The sequence below is a fragment of the Lycium barbarum genome, chromosome 11 (genome assembly GCF_019175385.1).
Source record: "Lycium barbarum isolate Lr01 chromosome 11, ASM1917538v2, whole genome shotgun sequence".
NCBI classification, from domain to species: Eukaryota; Viridiplantae; Streptophyta; class Magnoliopsida; order Solanales; family Solanaceae; genus Lycium; species Lycium barbarum.
Window position 1 is genome coordinate 112,947,859 of NC_083347.1, and position 17,782 is coordinate 112,965,640.

The 17,782-nt window shown below is 39.4% G+C and overlaps 1 long non-coding RNA gene across 1 annotated transcript; it reads right to left on the bottom strand.

Moving 5' to 3' along the window:
- Nucleotides 1–2,000: 2,000 nt before the first annotated feature.
- LOC132618893 (uncharacterized) lies at nt 2,001–3,838 on the bottom strand. The gene is made up of 3 exons (XR_009574367.1): nt 3,664–3,838; nt 3,266–3,321; nt 2,001–2,299 (listed from the first exon to the last, which is right to left on the bottom strand). It is a non-coding gene; the product is annotated as an uncharacterized LOC132618893 (long non-coding RNA).
- Nucleotides 3,839–17,782: the final 13,944 nt, after the last annotated feature.

The window sequence follows — 17,782 nt, forward strand, 5'->3', positions numbered from 1 at the left end:
TTTAAGTAAGAAATGAATCTACCCCTGGGTACTACTGAATTACCCTTCCATTCTATGACTGGCTCATTAGGAAACTCGAATCTTACCACCTTAGTTCTACAACAGACTGTGGCATAACATGAAGCTAACCAATCCATACCCATGATCACATCAAAGTCTACCATTTCTAATTCTGCTAAATCAGCTATGGTTCTGCGGTGGTAGACTAAAACTGGGCAACCCCTATACATATGTCTAACTATGAGTGATTCCCCAACGGGGGTGGACACCTCAAAGGGTTCATACAATTTTTCGGGTTCAATACCAAATTTCTTAGCAACAAAAGGGGTTACATAAGATAAGGTGGATCCTGGGTCAATAAGGGCATATACATCGAAAGTGAAAATTGTTAGAGTACCTGTAACAACATCTGCTCGAGCTTCTGTATCCTGACGGCCTGTCAATGCATACATGTGGTTGCGCCCCCCGCTGGGCCTGATTATTACAAGGGACTGCTGGATTTGTGGGCTGCGCCACATTACCTCCGGTATCTTGCCTAGCGGACGAACAATCTTTCTGAATATGGCCTCTCTGGCCACAACCATAACATATTTTCATGCCCATGCGACACTCACCTAAGTGTCTCTTATTACACTTGCCGCATATCGGATAAGTATAAGTCGCCTGACCCCCACTAGCTTGAGAGTACGAACTTGATGGCCTGAAATTCGGCTTCTTATCATTGCGGAACTTAGGAAGTGGGGCACTCGCTGTGGACGGAGCAGGTACTGCTGACCTGTTCTTAAAGAAGTTCCTGTTTCGGTTCCCGCTGAACTGTCCGGTAGATTTGACCCTCTTGTTGAACTCCTTGTCTTTCTCTTTTTGTAAGGTTTCTTCCTCCTTTAGCCTTGTCTCCTTGCCCTGCACAAAAGCAACCATCTTGGAAATAGTCATGGTCCCATTTTGTGCAACAATATTGGCTCTATCATACAAATGGGAATCAAGACCTCCCACGAATCTTCTCACTCTTGCCCTCATATCAGGTACCATGTGTAGGGCATGCTTCGCCAGACTAACGAATTCCAAATAGTATTCTTGAACTGGCCTGCCATTTTGCTTGAGTTTCAGGAACTGTTCAGCCTTAGCCTCTCTGAGCTCTACTGGCATAAAGTGGTCTAGGAATGCGCTAGCAAATTCATCCCATGTAGCATCAGGCGCATTCTCACCTCGGGACAATTCCCAAGATTCATACCACGTGTTAGCAATGCTCTGGAGCTGATGAGCTCCAAAAGTAGCTGCTTCCGTTTTGGTAACTGTCATAATCCTGAAGATCTTTTGGAGAGCATCAATGTAGTCTTGAGGATCTTCATCCTTTTTCGTTCCCGTGAATACTGGGGGATTCATTCTGAGAAATTCCTTCGCCTTAGAAGACTCCCCATTACCTCCTGAACTTGACCCAGATTCCTGACGTTGGGCCTGAGCTACTACTAGCTGGGTGAGCATATTGATAGCACTCCTAACATCCCTATCCGAAGCATTAGGAGGTGTAACGGTAGAGGCGGTTGGAGCTGTTGCCTGAGTCGGAACAGTATCTTCGTGAGCCGCTTCGACGGCAGCCCTTTGGCTGCTGGCTGTGTTTTTCTTCTTGTAAGTTCTTTTGTAAGGCATTTTCTGAAAACACGTATACGCACGAATTAGGAAATCATCCTAAAAATACTGCTCTACTGCACGATCTAGATTATGAAAGAAATGAGACAATCCTGAATGTCTTGGTGGTTAACTGTTTATATGTGTGGGGCCCTCACACATATAAAAGAGACCCCGCTAGACACGGTTTCATAGACTTCCTAAAGACACTTGAACCTAGGCTCTGATACCAAGCTTTGTCACGCCCCGAACCATGGCCTGGACGTAACACGGCACTCGGTGCCTGACTACATGTGACCGAGCGAACCACATGACTTGCTGAATCATCATGATGCATAACATAAGCGGAATATAACGTGAATGCATGATGAGCCTTTGTAAAACGTAATAATTCATAATACTTAATAAAGTACTTGTTTAAAACATGAGTGAGCCAAAATGGCTATACGACTCCAAATGTCTGACATAACATAACTGACTGGTCTAGTCTATGAAACCTCTATCATGAGTCTGACTGGAAAACATAATTACTGGGACAAGGCCCCCAGCATACCTTTACATGCAAAACTAAACAGAGAAATACAATGTTTAAACCCCGAATGAGATGGGGCTCACCGATAAGCTGGTACGAGTAAATCCTAATGATCAGAAGCGTCGTCCTGTAACTCCGTACCTGCATCGTGAAATACAGGACCCCGGGCAATAAAAGGGGACGTCAGCACATTGAATGTACTGGTATGTAAAGCAACCGGAAGAAACAACATGGGACATGGAATAACATGATAAGAACTGAAACTGAAAACTTGGACATGAACATGAGCATGACTACATAAACATGAAATTGGAACTGAAACTGAGTACTGGAACTGAACATAAACATGAGTATTGTAAGCATGAGATAATCTGTAATAATCTATAATGATCTGTAATACCGACAGGAACCACCACGGGGAGAAACGTGGAGTCTGATCTCTGCCCGATCAGCTAAGCCATCTCGTACCTTGCCGGGGCACGAGACATGAACATGACATGAATGGATCCAAATCCCTCAATGGGGAAAATATGAATGAATCGTCCTATCTGGGCGGAGCGATCCTTATCCTACGTTGGCATACGTAGTTTCAGGCTATTATGAGCCTTCTCGGTATTAATCCAACTCCCGAACATGAGAATAATATAGTTGGCTAAGAAGCCCATGACTTTCGTGAATTAACTTGTACTTGTCTTGAAATCATGATTTCACGAAATAACTTGTAAACATGGTTTCATGAAATAGATTGTAAACATGTTCTTGATCACGAGAAATACAATAGTTCATAATCATATATTTGTAGTTGACTTGAAAACGTGTTTATAACTTGCAAAAATAATTCATGCAGTTTCATATGAACATAATGAGGACACATGAGGGAGAATTCATGGTTCATGGATTAAGGTAGGATTCCTAATGTCCGTAATGGAAGATTAGGAATACAATAACGAACATAAATACGAAATTCATATACATACATACATACGTAATTACTGGCTACCAATATGTTGGGTTTAATGCCCTAGGATTTGAACTTCATAGATTTTACTAAACGGATCATGGGGAAGAACGTAGAGGTTCCCACATGTGGATGGAAGTTCTACATACCTCAACCTCCCGCTTTTGAGCGTATCACGATGTCTTTCAATCCCTTAAACTTCAATCTATAGCAATACAAGTCATAGGGATTCTATATTAGCAACCATATTCATGTTTTGTTCATCTAAGCATTTTATCAAACACTTAGTAGGCATGAAGCTTTTATAATCCTCATTAATGGTGTTTTCTTCACCAAATCCCCATCCTTTTACTTCTAGCTAATTCTACAATCCCCATTAGATGTAATTAACATCATTTTTCACCAACCATATGAATACAACAATCCCAAGTCAACAATCCAACAATTCTAGCATAATTCATATAATCATCTTCAACAAACCCAATTATTATTCTCCCAAGAATTCATCAATTCACAACTATAAATGATTAGGAAGTAGAAACATTACCTTTTTGGGTAGTCACCACGAAATCAACACCCCCAAGTCCGATTTTTAGCTTAAAATGACGGCAACAACTTGTACTACACTTTATCCTTCACGAGCTTCGGGATTTGGGGCCTTAAACTTGGTTGATTTTCTACTTTCTCTCTCTATCTCTCCTCTCTCTCACTTCCTCTCTCTAAAAATCTGAAATTTGAGGGAAATGGAGGCTGCTAGGGTTTTCATTTCCCTTAAATACTAAGGGGGAAATGGGTTGACCCAACTTGAAAACGGGTTGGACCTATCTGTCTTAAAACGTCCATATCTCCCTATCCTGACGTCTCCTGTGAACCCACAACAAATGGTTCGAAAGGTATTTCAATTATCTACAACTTTCATTCTTTGAGTTTTCCCAAATTCTCAACTTACGATAGGGTTATGGCCTCCCGAAGTCAGGTGACCCGAAACGTACATACGGACCAAGATACGGTCACTGTTACGGTCCCGTAACACAAAGGACGGACCGTAACTTGGTACCGTAACTTGGTGAAAATTTCCAGTGAGGTTTTGGAAATTTTCGATGCGTTACGGTCCACTGTTACGGCCCGTAACACGTGTTACGGCCCGTAACACGTGTTACGGTCCGTAACGTCACGTTACGCTGTCAGAATTTCCAGCGAACAGTCTTCAGTAAAATGGGCATAACGCTTTGCACAGATGTCCGTTTGACCCCCATAATATACCGTTGGAAAGCTATTTCAAAGGGCTACAACTTTCATCAAGGAGGTTTTCCCAAATTCCAAATTAATAATGGGGTTATGGTCGTTTGAAGTAATACCTTCTATAAACTCACTTGCAAACATGCCCCGTAGAGTGGTTTTCAACTTTGCTTTGCCCAAAGACTCTTCTCATGTATTGATTGGGTTTCAAACATCATTTATACACTACTCAAATTGGGTTTATTATACCCCCATCTTATGATACAAATCTTATCCCGAAGCTACGATGTGTTACAATATCGGTCCTTAACGCACCTAAATGCAATCAAGGTTTAAGGTTAAGCGTGCTAGGGCCAGAGCGATTTTGGGATGGGTGACCCCCTGGGAAATGTACAAAAAAATTTCACAAATATAGAGATAAGAGACGAGTAGGAAATTTGGGGTAACCTAAAAGGAATTAGGGTATGTGGAGTGGTTAGAACCTTTATAGAGGCCACGTGGGCTGAGACGGATTAGATTGGAAAAAGGGAGGAAAGAGCAACGCAGCTCTGGAATTAAAATAAGTTTGAAAACGTGACTGAAGATGTTTTGAAAAAGAAATGGCAGTGATATATATATATGTGTGTGTGTGTGTGTGTGTGTGTGTGTGTGTGTGTGTGTATGTGTAGGACCCCCCATTTATGACTATGTCGATCGATTGGTAAACTTTAATAGCCAATGTTGTAATATATGGGAGACATTACCTGAACAGAATTTATGAGACAAAGTGAAAGGTATGGTACAGATGTTACGAAATAAACTGATATTCATTTTGCTATCGGTTGAGATTGGAAGATTCTAATACAACGATGTTTGGAAAGAAAAGAGAATAATTGAGTGGAAGGTAAGAAGATCAAGAATGTCAGGAAAAGTGAACCGTAAGAAACGTAATTAAGCAGAGCTTCTAAAAGAGTCGACGGGCAAAGCACTAAATTATTTGCGAAAACGAACTAAAAGGTAATAGTGCAGGGCAAAAGAAAAACCTATGGCATGGAATAATGAATCATGTGAATATCAAGTAATTCGACTATCGAGAGAAATAGAACAACGGATAAGGAACGGGTACGAAGGAATGATATGATTATTAAAAGATAAATTGCTATATTAATTACATTATTTGAGTGCCAGCTATCGGATAAGATTTTGTACTATATAGTCGATAGTTCTCATCGCTTCGTGATTTTGTTAAGGTCTTGCACGAAGAAAATCAAGTTATAGATCAGAAAGAAAAGACATGACTATGGTATAAGTATAACCCCAAAGGGGGGGAAGCGGATGAAAGTTAAGTAAAGTAAGTATAAATGGAAATAATTGACACACACAAGATCAAAGCGATAAAGAATTGGCTTAGGCTTTCGACATCGACTGAGGTATGCAATTTGTGGAGAACTGTGCTCCTACTACGGCCATATTAACAAAGCCTGCTTCAAAAGGTAGTGGAATTTCAGTAAACCGGTACTTGTGAACGCAGTTTTCAATTGCTGAAGGGAAAATTAATTACAGCTCCAGTTCTAACTCTTCCTGAAGGTCCAGATGGGTATGTTATTTATTGTGATGCTCCTGATACTAGGATAGGTTGGGTACTAATGCAGCACAGTCAAGTTATGGCCCATGTTCCCCGACAGCACAGACCGCACGAGAGAAATTATTTCGCTTATGACCTAGAATTAGCTGCGGTGATTCATGTTTTAGAGATATGGCGGCATCACTTGCATGGGGTCCACGTTGATATTTATACGGACCATAAGTGCCTCCAGTATATTTTAAGAAAAAGGAGCTGAATTTGCGGCAGAGAAGATGGTTCGAATTATTGAAAGATTATGATGTCAATATGTTGTATCATCCTGGAAAAGTTAGTGTGGTAGTTGACGTACTTAGCCGCAAGTCCATGGGCAGTTTGACTGATGTACAGTCTGATAAGAAAGAATTGGTTCGTGACAATTTATCAGTTAGTCAGCTTCGGAGTCCGTTTGGTAGATTCTGGAGATACTGGAATTTCTGTTCGAGAAATTGTTGAATCATCAGTTATGGAAAAAGGTAAAACAGTGTCGGGTTGAGGGCCCTATTCTGGTACAGTATATAGAGATACAACCCTTGATAAGGAAAGGACCCAGCTTGAGGTTGCACCTGATGGGGTATTGTTGTACAGAGGCAGATTATGTGTGCCTGATGTTGCAGGGCTGCCCGAAGGGGCTATTATCGATATTGAGCCGGAAGCGGCTACCCGAAAGGGCTATTATTGATACTGTGCCGGAAGCGGCACGTATGTTGTGTTTCATTATTTATTTAAAGGAAGTATGTTAGTGTGTGTTACTTATTTTGAAAGGTTGGTTGGATTGCATTATTTACTTAAAGACCATTTTGAAACTTTGTGTACACATTTATGTTTCTTCCAGCGAAGCACGATACTCGGCATTCTGTTCATCTTGGATCCACAAAAATGTACCATGATCTCAAAAGCTTATACTGGTGGAACGGTATGAAAAGAGACGTTGCAGAGTTAGTTGGCCAATATCCAAATTTCCAGTAGGTCAAAATCGAGCATCAAAAGCTCGGCGGATTACTACAGGAAACGGAAAAAAATTCAATTTGGAAATGAGAAATGATTAACATGGGCTTCATTATAGGTTTACCGCGCACTCTGCGCAGCTACGATTCTAATTGGATTATTGTCAATAAATTGACGAGATCAGTTCATTTCCTTTCGGATAGAACTACTTATACGGCTGAGGATTATGCCAAATTGTATATTAAAGAGATAATAAGACTTCACGGGACTCCGGTATCTGTTATAACCGACAGCGGTGCTTAGCTTACGGCTAACTTATGGAGATTGTTCCAGGAAGGACTGGGTGACCCAAGTGAGTTTAGCACAACATTTCATCCTCAGTCTCACGGACAGGCTGAGCGTACTATTCAGACACGGAAAGATATGTTGCGGGCCTGTGCTATTGATTTCAGAGGTAGCTGGGATTGATCATTTGCCGCTTATTGAACTTGCCTATAATAATAGTTATCATTCCAATATCCCGATGGCACCGTACGAGGCCCTATATGGTAGAAAATGCAGATCTCTGATTGGTTAGTTCGACGTGAGCGAGACTAAATTAATTGGGCCGGATGCGATTAATTCCCTGTGAAGGGCGTAATGGGGTTCGGTACAAGAGTAAGTTCAATCCGCGGTATATCGGGCCGTATCAGGCCATCCGGAAGATAAGCGAGGTCGCCTATGAGTTAGACTTACCATTTGATCTGGAGGTACTGCATCTGGTATTCCTTGTATTCATGCTTCGTAATGTGTTGGTGATTCTCCCAGAATATTCCCAGCAGATAATATTCAGGTGCCGGAAGACTTGTCTTATGAAGAACAACCTGTGGCTACTCTGGATCGTCAGGTGAGGAGGCGACGTACCAAAGATATACCCTCTGTTAAGGTCTTATGGAGAAACAATAATAAAAAAAAGAAATAACCTGGGAAGCAGAGGACGAAATGAAGAAAAAGTACCCTCACTTGTACTCTACGCCTACAGGTAATCTAAATTTCTAAATTTGTTATCTTAATGGGTAAGTGATCTATGTGTGTGCTACTCATAAGAAGAAACTCCCTTGAAATGTTTGTCAGACCCTATAATGTTAATTTAACATTCGAGGACGAATGTTCTAAAGGGGGGGAGAATGTTATATCCCGCGTTTTCGCGCATTTGGAAAATTGGGAACAATCTTGCTTTGTAGGAAATGAGGGCTATTTGATTTTATTTCATATGTGTGTGTTAGTCATGAAAAATATTGATGCGGAAATACGGAAGAAGGCCAAGGGCAAAATTGAAATTTTGGAAATTAGTTTCGGGAATTGCAAATAAGATCCTTGAAATATTGGGCTCAAAAAAATTTTAGAAAAAATTGAGGCCCAATTGAAGAGGGTGGCCGGCCATGGTAGAACAAATAGGCCCAAGCCCATGTTATTACAATCATGTGATAAATAACTTAAAAGGGGCTTAATCTTCAATCTTATACAAGAAGCTTCAAGAAAGGAAGTTGAGAACACCTCCATAGAGGCCTTCGGCCATACAAAAAAAAGAGGAAAAATTCCAAGTTCTTAAACTTTGATCAAAAAATCTCTTTCTTTTTGAATTCTTGTTAAGTTCAAGACGCTCTTCGACGTGGTATAATTAGTTAAGCGAGAGAGCAACGTTTGCGGCAAGTTGAAGTTTAAAGAAAAAGGTAATAAATCTATTCTTTTGTGTTATGGAATAAGCATATATGTTGTAATGATTGGAATTAGATGAGAATTATGGAGTTGTGATGTGTGTGTGTGAAGCCGTGTGTGTGTGTGTGCTGAATCATGGCCGTGAGCCATAGTATAGTGAAGGGGAGATGAAATGGAATTCATTTAGTGTGTTAGTTGTGTCGTTGTGGCATTTATGACGTAAATAAAGGTTTAACGAGTTGAGTTGGCATTGAAATTGGTTGTAGGTTGTTATGGGAAACTATGTGATTTTAATGTAGATTTTATATAATTATGAAAGTAAGATTCTAAATGTGAATTATGGATATTGTTAATGAATTTGGAAGGAAACAATGTGAGTTAGTAGGTTCGTCGTAGTGTTGACGCTTCGGATAGAATATGGAAAGTGGCGGATTGCTTGAATTCATGTATATTGCTTGGAATATTATTGGAATACGTTTGAATAACCTTGAATGAGAAAATGAATACGATAATGTTGATGTTAGTTTGATGTTGTGAAGTTCGAATGAAAGTCGTCGCTTTATGTAGAAAAGAAGAATATTGACGTTAGACCTATTTTGTTGTGATTTGTGATGTCTTTGGTATTGTGGGTTGTTGTTGATGATATATTGAGCCGAGCTAATCCTCAGGGATGTTATATGTATAGGGGAAAGGCTGCCGAAATTTCGGTAGACAAATATAAAGTTAAGTGAATTCTTGAAGTCTTGCAATTCCTAATTGGTAACTTTGACCATTTGTAGATTCTGAGCGAAACGGAGTTTGATTTTGGGCAAGCGTAAGGAGCGCGAAAGGTATGTAAGGCTACCCCATTCCTTCTTTTGGCATGTCCTAGGTATACTAGGTCGATATTTGAGCCCCGGAGGCAATTCTGTTCATGGAAATCCGAATTGGAAATCGAGTACTATTCATTCAATTGAATTGAACTATAGAACTCATATTTTGTTGGAAAGTGATCAAATGTCCGAAACTTTTGTAAATGTAATCGACTCGCTTCGAAACTCCTATGTGTGATTCCATAGACCCCAAATGTCCGTGATTCATGTCCGCCACCTCGACTTGACCCGAGGTGGGCCCGCTAACCCCGAGATTCCTTTGTTTGCTCTATTAGGCTCGTTTTTGTATAATGTCAGCAATGGACTTTTGATTATGAATTTTGCTATCGTAAAATAATGTTTTGATTGCCACGATTTTCTAAATTATATTTTGAACCATAAATACCATTTTGGAAATACTTTTGGGAGATTAACCCCGTATTGGCTAATGGTTCGAACTACTTTGACTAATGAGTTAACATATGTTTTTATCAAGTTTCAAAAGGTATTTTGCTATATAAATTGCATTGTTTGCTCACGACTCCGCTCGTGCCCTTATTATGACTTCGTTCACCGGTTCCCGGGCCGGTTATGATTCGTGCGCGCTATGATAAATTCGGTCGTATGCTGTGTTACGGTTCCCGAGACCTCGCCATAGGGCCGGGTCCCGTTTGGAGTTATGCTGTGATATGGCTGATGATATGTTATGATGATATGTGTGTTTGGAGATGTACGGAGATTTGAACCTTATGGTGTTATGCTGTGTGTGGCACCAGCGTCGGAGTGGTGACCACGTTCCTGAGCCTTTGCATGATTTTTACTTGCATGATATATATACATACGCTTTCAGCACAGACTCTGATGTACTGATTTGGTATTTTCTCTCTGTACCTTTTTATGTTAGTTATGGTTCGTATTTCTATACTCTATGCTTTACATACTCAGTACATCTTTCGTACTGACCCCCTTTCTTCGGGGGGGGGAGCTGCGTTTCATGCCCGCAGGTACAGAGGTTCGTGATCCGCCAGTGTAGGCCACACATTCTGCTATCACAGAGTGCTCCTTTGATCCGGAGCCCACATTTTGGTACATATGTCTTTTGCTACGTATATGTCACTGTACATTTGACTATTTGGGTACGGCGGGGCCCTGTCCCGTCATATGTCTTCGTTTTGATTTGTAGAGGCCTGTAGTCATATATGTGGGTCATGGGTCATTGTGTGTGCACGTTTGTTTGTGATCTGCGTCTTAGTGCGGTCCCGTTTACTATTATGGCCAAAACGGCCCATTTGTCTGTATACGTTTATGTATCTGGCGATGTATATTCCGCCAACCTATCAGATTTGGATACGGCCAAAATGGCCTGTATATTTGTATATGTGCTTATGATCGGCGATGTGTATTCCACCGCCCCTTTTGGCTTTGATATGATATCTTTGCACGTGCGACCGCTTAAGATAATGTTGATATCAGATCTGTTTATAATGATTAATATGAAATCTGAGTTAAGCTATAATATGACGATTTGGTTTGTATGTCCGTTTGGGTGCCCAAGTAGGGCACTAGTCGCGGCTTACGGGGCTGGGTCGTGACAGTGTGCATGGCCGATTCAATATCCGTCGGAGTCCATTGCTGTCACGACCCAACTAGGGGTCGTGACGAGTACCCGATACTTGTACCGAGCACCCCTTATCTATCATTTTACTTCTATTTCTTAGTGGACCGTATGAACTATGCCATATATTTTTTTTCTGTTACTTAACATTAACATTAGTAGCATAATTATAAACATAGGCTAATAAACTTTGCTAACACATTGTACGGTGACGAGGACCCTCCAAAAGTACAAAACATCTAACTGTACATATTTGTCTACGAGCCTCTAACAAAATACATATATACATAGAAAGGGCCGGATACCATGCATGCTTGTCTTTCCCTTTTTAAAAACATTTCTTTTTTTCATAGACATAGAAAATAGGACTTATATCATATCATGTCTTATCATATCATATCGTATCGTATCATATCATATCGTATCATGTCATATCATATCGTGTCATATCGTATCATGTCATAGCATATCATGTCATAGCATATCATGTCATAGCATAGCACCGAACAATGTCGGCTCGCCCACATAGCACTGAAATACATTGGCTCGCCCATATATCCCGCGTCCGGGATGATAAGCCAGCTGACCAGGTGGCAATGAAACATGTTTCCCTTCCCATTTCCCCCATGCATCCCTTTCCCCCACCCCATGTACATATTCATATCTCATATACATATATCATATAAGCGTGCAGGAGAGCCCAAAGAAAATCATGTATCCATCGGAGTGACGTAAGGTCGGTGACCTCCGATTACATTATGGAATAACCGTGATCGCTTCGTCTCACCTTGAAGGAACTAGTATCATAAGGCGAGACTATCAATGAAGAGTGTCATTATGAGAAAATATAAAATAGGGTTATGAGGTATCGTTTCATATGTTCGGAACCTTTAAAGTAGTCATTACCCATAATAGAGTTGAGATATAAAGAAATAGTTTAACATTGTCATATTGTCATATATATAGTAGGAACATATCGTCAACATATCTATCATAGACATATTCTCTTCCTTCATTCATGGTTATCATTATCATCATAGGATTATTCTCATTAGAATGGGTACAGTATTTGTCGTTGGATAAACGGAACAAGGATCAAAAGCTTTCTTTGGATTCTACTCCAAAATAGGTCAAACAGAGCCATAAGGAAAATCCGGGCCCACCTCGGGCCGAATGAGGTAGCGTACACAATTTGCATATGTTACATGTCATGGCGTTACTTGTGAGGATTTTAAGGTAGTCGGGTCCTATTTATGCAAGTGCTAGAGGTTTACGAAGTTTTTCCAACGTTTCACGCAACTCTTAATTCAATTCCACTGAATGAAAAAGGGGAAACTTTGGGTGCGGATTCCAGAGAATAGAGTTGTCCCCGAGGCTCGTATCCAACTTATTACGTCTAAGACATGCCATAGAAGGAAGGGTGAAGCCTTACATACCTCTTTCCGCTCCTTATGCTATTCCGAATTCAAGTTGCAAATCCGCCAAAATCTACAAATTGGTCACATTTACCAAACTTTTATTAGAGCATTTAGAATTGGAATCTTAAGATAATACTTGGCTACCGAAATTTCGGCAGCACTTCCCCTGTAAATACACCATCCCCAAAATTCAACTCAGCCAATTTTTAATCAACAACAATCCGGGAATTCAAACCCGACCAAACTATCAACATAATTTCAACAACCACACTAACAATTTCCATATTCAATCCAAGATACATTATAATAACTTAATCAATTTACTACTTCTTTCAAAACCTTCCAGCTCCGATGAAAACAATAACAACCTTATAATATATATTCCATTAACACCATACTAATATCATTGTCTTCCATACATGTAAGAACATAATATTCAATTTAACATACTCTCTAAAACAAGTCTCCAACTACAACAACTTCACTAAACTCATCCAATTTTCATTATCAACATAGCATCCACAACACAACAACCAAATATTAGATAAAATAATTAAATCATCATTCCTACACACACCCATAGGTACACGGCCACAACATGGTTTTTTTCTTCCATGAGTTTCATTCACTTTTACATGCTACAACACACAAAATCATCCATAACATATAAGAAAGGATTAAACCTTACCTTTTTCTTCAATCCTTCACTTAGCTAGAAATTTCAACTTGCATGAATATGGATTTTTTTCTTGCTCCCAAAGACTACTCCACCTTGCTAGGAACCCTTGAATTGGTAGGAAATGATTTTTGAAGAAATTTTTGCCAAAGTTCTTGTGGAATTTGGTCTTGGCCGAATGGCCTTTGAAGTTTTCTCCTTCTTTTCTTTTCTCAAGTGCTCTTGAAATTTCTAGAGAATTATATGGATTTGTATGAAGACTTGGTCTTCTTTTATTAATCCATAAGACTCCTAAGTGGGCTAAGCCCACTCCAAGTGGGTCGGCCAACATGGCCCAAAACATAAGCCCACCTCTATTTTTTTTTTTTTTGTGTCTTATTTTTCACTTCATGAAAAATTATTTTTTTTCCAAATTCCAAATTTACCCTTCGTCCTCCTCCATATTTCCACGAGTCATTTTGCGAATTTTCCCTTTTTACCCTTAACCTTTCTTAATATTTCCGCTTCTAAATTCTTCATAAGCAACTCATATGCTTAACAAAATAAAAGTAAGGCCTTGCTTGTCATCTTCCCGCAATTGCCTTGAATTATCCGACTGTACAAAATGCGGGACATAACAATTGCGTCGGGGGGCCCGCGGCTTCATATGCCTGCTGCTGTGGTCGCGAACCCAAAATGCCAGGCTGCGCCAGCGACCTCGGGCCAGACGAAGAAGATGGCGGCTGCCACTGCTGCTGTGGCCGAGCCCACTGCATGGTCGGATAAGGGCAAGGGGGAGCCCACTGCGGCATCCAACCCCACTGCCACTGTGAGAAGGGTTGTTGCCACTGCTGCTGGTCACCCGAGGGGCGTCCTCCACGGCGTCGACTGCCACTGCCGCCGCCCGAACCACGGCCACCGCCGTTATTATTCCCGCCGCTAGAGCCGCGGTTTTTGTTGTTATTTTTGCCCCGATGATGGTGAGCACGACCAGAATTTTCCAGATGAGAAGAATCATCAAAATCACGTTTGGAATTAGCCACCATAGCCGCGGGCGAGTCATCGTGCATCTCAGCCAACGCCTTTTCCTCAAGGCACAAACTTGACCGAGCTTCGGAGAATGGTGGAAGAGGCTTACTTTGGCGGATGTAGGTACCCAAATTCTTGTATGCCTTGGGGAGTCCAGCCACCAGTTGGAGAACGAGGCGGTTGTCGGTCACCGGAGCCCCCACACTCTTAAGTTGATCGGCCAAGGTCTTGAGACGTTGGCAATACGCCGAAGCGTTTGGAAAATCCCGCATCTTGACATGAGAGAAATCATGTTCCAAAGCAACAGCACGGGAGTTTTTGTTGTCTTGAAAAAGATTACGGAGACGATCCCAGGCCTCTTTTGCCGATAGGTCTTCTTCGATGATCGTATGCAATAAGTCCGTGGAGATGGTTGCATATACCCATTGAAGTACCGTGGCATCCAAAGTGGACCACAACGCCTTTTCGTCGTCGGTGGTAGGAGCCTTCTCCTTTCCGGTTGGCAGAATGTGGGAAAGGACACGGTGAGACCGGGCATGAAGTTTGAATAATTCGGCCGAAGCTGAATAATGATCCGTTTCCATCTCAAAAATGATTGGGATGTGATTCTTGATGTTGGAGACAGCCAAGGCAGGATGGAACTTGGTGTCTGCCATTGATGGAAGGCAAGAAAATGGACGGAAATCGAAGAATAATAAGAAGAAGACGTCGGAAAAATGGGATAGGACGTCGGAGAATTAGGGCAGCGGAAGAGAAGGAAAAGAAACCCTAGTATCTGATACCATGAAAGAGATTAATTTCGTGATCATTCTCATTGATGGAATTGGTAAATATACCATAGTTACAATGTCCTATTAGGATACAAAATATACTAACCTAAATTAGAAGATTTACAAAATATTCTATGACTACATATTTACATTATTTATCAATGGAGAATAAGAGAACTCATTTCACTAAGTGAATCCAAAAGGGATTATCTTTAACTGTTATTGCAGGAGTGACGGAGTTTAAATTCTCATTGATGTCATCAAAAAGATTTTTTACTTGCTTGGCTTATGAAAAAGAACTTGTGCTTTAAGTGAGGGACGTGTTGAAGAGAGGAATTAAATAAAGTGTATTTCTCTAACAACTTAAACTCTTAGACGAGATGATCACACACTTTAACATAATATCAGAATAGATAGAGGTGATCTAGAGTTCGAATCTTACTGCCCAGACCTTTATCCAAAAGATTTCCAAGTCCTCTCCATGAAAAAGACCACAAGAAGAAGCCAAAGAATAAACTTACAATGTATATAACCTAAAAGCTTAGTAGAAAAAAGAAAAAGAACCACTTTTTGGAAAGAAACAAGTAACCGTAACACATGTGGATGCTGTCTTGTCATGCCTCAACATTTTTGGGAAAATATTGTTGAATTTGATAGCACCATATTTTCTTCAGCATGTCTAAACATGCAATTATTATACGAGTGGAAAATGGATTTTACAGATTCCAAAGAAGATTTTGGCTTGGTCGAGCACTAGGATTATGAAAAGAACAGACAAAATATTTCTTTTTCTCTTTGATAATGGTGGCTTCCAGATCACTCTAATTTACGTGGCCATCTCGATTTTTTCGTTGTATGTATTACTTCTCACAAATACAGGTATTGATTAATAACTTTGTCCATCTAAATTTAAATAGACTAGAAGAAATCTCTACATATTAAAATGTAGACTTAGAATTTTCAACCAATAGTCGCGACAATTTTTTTTTTTTTTTTGAGTAGTCTCAACATTTATTTACTCCTTTCTCTTTCTCGATCTCCTTCCTTCTTTGTAATTTAGCCGGATAGGAAACGTCTTTACCTTTATATTGATGCAACTTTGAAGGGACAATATTTGGACCAGATAGCGTAAATTTATGGAAAACGTGACAAGCAAAATATAATATAATAATAACAACAATAATAAAAAGTATGTGCATGAGAAGTGTTTCACGAGAAGTGGAAATTACATTCATCCATCGTCTTATAATACAATAAGGCCAAGCAAGATCTGTTGTTGGATAGATTTTCACATACTGAAAGTGCATTTATCAAGGCTCTTTCACCATCCTTTCTCTTGCATTTGCCTCGAAATGGAATCTAGGATTTTTTTTTTTAACGGAATCTTAACATTTTAGTCTGATGGTTAAAAGAATTATTTTCACATATAACAAGTTATATATAGTCAGTATTATATTGTCTAAATTTGAAAAAATAATAAAGATTAAGGTTAATTTTGTTGTGAACGTGGACTGTTATATAGTATATAAATCTCTCTCTCTCTCTCTTTTTTTTTTTTTTTTTTTTTTTTTTTTTTTTTTTTGGCTAAGAAACCAAAAGTATAAGGCCCTCTTACCCAAAGATTCACACATACGCTACATGAGTGGATTTGGCGTATATATTTATGGGTTCATCTATACCAATGGCTTTGGCTAAACTATTTATGTGTTAAAATTTCATCAAATAAGTTTTAGTGATAGATTAAAGATGAAATAAAATTTGATAAAATCTTGAGTTTGAATTTATAATTATTCAAATCACACTACAAAAACATAATTGGAATTATTTACAAAATTAAATTGCCCGTAGATAACAAAATTTTGTGATAATCTGTCGTTAAATAGGATTAGCGAAAATTTTATTGTTTAGCTAAAAAATTTGACAGTTAATTTTTTTAGTAGTGTCACAAATCCGCCTATGTAGCCCTGGAACAATTTGGACAAAAGAAATCCTAATCATGATAAATATTGCATTTCCAATCATTAAATCAATTTCCATCTTGTAGCCGTAGGGTTCTTTTTTTGTCCCGAGGAGCTTTAATATGGATGGAACCAAAAAAAGGAAAAGCTATTTTTATACAAGTATTAAGGATAACATGCACTACAATTGTGTGCTATAAATCTTAATGCATTTAGGGGTCGTTTGGTAGGAGGGATAGGACGGGATGGATTGTTAATCCAATGGAATTGAAATTAATCCTATATTTGGTTGGTGGGATAACTTTTTTTATATCCCCTTCAATCCCATGTAGATGGGATAAAAGGTGGGATAAGGTGGGATTAGTAATCCCAATAAAGGGTGAGATTAGTAATCTCATTTTATCCAACTCAATCCCATCTGCATAAGATAATTTATCCTCCTACAAAACGACCCCTTAATCCTATCGACATTGTGTGGAATACTCATCTTAAAAGTAAATTCTAATTACTCGGGATCAAAATATATTTTACTGAAAGGGTGTGTTTTAGGAAAATCTTTTTTCTGAATAATAGTTTTCAATTTTTCATGTTTTGATATGTTTTATTGAGGAAAACAAATTCCTTAAAAATAAGGAAAATGACTTCTATAGAAACAAGTTCTATAATAAAAGCATTATATCTTAAGCTCATTGTCTCCTCCCATCTCTTTGACCACCCTCACCCCCCCCCCCCCTCGTCTCTAGCCCACCCCATAGTATTTTTTTCTTAGATTACATATAAATGCTCTTGAAAAAAATTGCTTGCTTACCAAAAATCAAAAATAAATTAAAAGAATCACTTATTTTCCAAAAAGCATTTAATTTCTAGAAAAACATTTTCCATTCG